The sequence below is a fragment of the Triticum dicoccoides genome, chromosome 2A (genome assembly GCF_002162155.2).
Source record: "Triticum dicoccoides isolate Atlit2015 ecotype Zavitan chromosome 2A, WEW_v2.0, whole genome shotgun sequence".
NCBI classification, from domain to species: domain Eukaryota; kingdom Viridiplantae; phylum Streptophyta; class Magnoliopsida; order Poales; family Poaceae; genus Triticum; species Triticum dicoccoides.
Window position 1 is genome coordinate 144,587,734 of NC_041382.1, and position 2,783 is coordinate 144,590,516.

Below are 2,783 nucleotides of genomic sequence, written 5' to 3' on the forward strand. Positions count from 1 at the left end.
TCGTTGGTTTCCCCGAGTTCTTCTCTCTTCATCTCTATCTTCATCAGCCAAGCATCGTCATCCCCATTGTTGGAGGAGGGGGAAGACATGATGTTTGGCCTTGAAAACTCTGGCAAGAAACAGCTCAAAACGAAAACAGGAGATATTGGCGTGGTACAGTGGTCAAAACCTTCGGGAGATTATATAATGAATTTTTACCGACCAAAATAAGTGTTCCACAAGAAAACGGAGTCCGGAGGGCACATGAGGTGGCAACAAGGCACAGGGGCGCGCCCAGGGGGTAGGTGTTGGGGAACGTAGTAATTTTAAAATTTTCCTACGCACACGCAAGATCATGGTGATGCATAGCAACGAGAGGGGAGAGTGTTGTCCACGTACCCTCATATACCGAAAGAGGAAGCGTTAGCACAACGCGGTTGATGCAGTCGTACGTCTTTATGATCCGACCGATCCAAGTACCGAACGCACGGCACCTCCGAGTTCAGCACACGTTTAGCTCGATGACGTCCCGCGAACTCCGATCCAGCAGAGCTTCACGGGAGAGTTCCATCAGCACGACGGCGTGGTGACAGTGATGATGTTGCTACCGACGCAGGGCTTCGCCTAAGCACTGCTACGATATGACCGAGGTGGAATATGGTGGAGGGGGGCACCGCACACGGCTGGGAGAGATCAACTGATAAACTTGTGTGTCTAGAGGTGCCCCCCTGCCCCTGTATATAAAGGAGCAAGGGGAGGCTGGCCGGCCCTCTATGGGCGCGCCAGGAAGAGGAGTCCTCCTCCTAGTAGGAGTAGGACTCCCCTTTCCTACTCCTACTAGGAGGAGGAAAGGAAGGAGGAGAAGGAGAAGGAAGGAGAAGGAGGAAAAAGAGGAAAGGGGGGCCGGCCCCCTAGTCCAATTCGGTTTGGGCTAGGGGGGCCGCGCGCCCTGCCTCTTCTCTTCCACCACTTGGCCCATGAGGCCCATTACTTCTTCCTCGTATTCCCGTAACTCCCCGGTACACCCGAAAATACCCGAATCACTCGGAACCTTTCCGATGTCCGAATATAGTCGTCCAATATATCGATCTTTATGTCTCGACCATTTCGAGACTCCTCGTCATGTCCCTGATCTCATCTAGGACTCCTAACTACCTTCAGTACATCAAAACACATAAACTCATAATACAATCGTCACCGAAACTTTAAGCGTGCAGACCCTACGGGTTCGAGAACTATGTAGACATGACCGAGACATCTCTCAAGTCAATAACCAATAGCGGAACCTGGATGCTCATATTGGCTCCCACATATTCTACGAAGATCTTTATCGGTCAGACCGCATAACAACATACATTGTTCCCTTTGTCATCGGTATGTTACTTGCCCGAGATTCGATCGTCGGTATCTCAATACCTAGTTCAATCTCGTTACCGGCAAGTCTCTTTACTCGTTCTGTAATACATCATCCCGCAACTAACTTATTAGTTGCAATGCTTGCAAAGCTTAAGTGATGTGCATTACCGAGAGGGCCTAGAGATACCTCTCCGACAATCGGAGTGACAAATCCTAATCTCGAAATACGCCAACCCAACAAGTACCTTCGGAGACACCTGTAGAGCACCTTTATAATCATCCAGTTACGTTGTGACGTTTGGTAGCACACAAAGTGTTCCTCCGGTAAACGGGAGTTGCATAATCTCATAGTCATAGGAACATGTATAAGTTATGAAGAAAGCAATAGCAACAAACTAAACGATCAAGTGCTAAGCTAATGGAATGGGTCAAGTCAATCACATCATTCTCCTAATGATGTGATCCCGTTAATCAAATGACAACTCATGTCTATGGCTAGGAAACATGACCATCTTCGATTAACGAGCTAGTCAAGTAGAGGCATACTAGTGACACTCTGTTTGTCTATGTATTCACACATGTATCATGTTTTCGGTTAATACAATTCTAGCATGAATAATAAACATTTATCATGATATAAGGAAATAAATAATAACTTTATTATTGCCTCTAGGGCATATTTCCTTCAGTCTCCCACTTGCACTAGAGTCAATAATCTAGATTACATAGTAATGATTCTAACACCCATGGAGCCTTGGTGCTGATCATGTTTTGCTCGTGGAAGAGGCTTAGTTAGCGGGTCTGCAACATTCTGATCTGTATGTATCTTGCAAATTTCTATGTCTCCCACTTGTACTAAATCCCGAATGGAATTGAAGCGTCTCTTGATGTGCTTGGTTCTCTTGTGAAATCTGGATTCCTTTGCCAAGGCAATTGCACCAGTATTGTCACAAAAGATTTTCATTGGACCCAATGCACTAGGTATGACACCTAGATCGGATATGAACTCCTTCATCCAGACTCCTTCATTTGCTGCTTCCGAAGCAGCTATGTACTCCGCTTCACATGTAGATCCCGCCACGACGCTTTGTTTAGAACTACACCAACTGACAGCTCCACCGTTCTTTGTGATTTAGAATCGTCCGGATCAGTGTCAAAGCTTGCATCAACGTAACCATTTACGATGAGCTCTTTGTCACCTCCATATATGAGAAACATATCCTTAGTCCTTTTCAGGTACTTCAGGATGTTCTTGACCGCTGTCCAGTGATCCACTCCAGGATTACTTTGGTACCTCCCTGCTATACTTATAGCAAGGCACACATCAGGTCTGGTACACAGCATTGCATACATGATAGAGCCTATGGCTAAAGCATAGGGAACATCTTTCATTTTATCTCTATCTTCTGCGGTGGTCGGACATTGAGTCTTACTCAACTTCACACCTT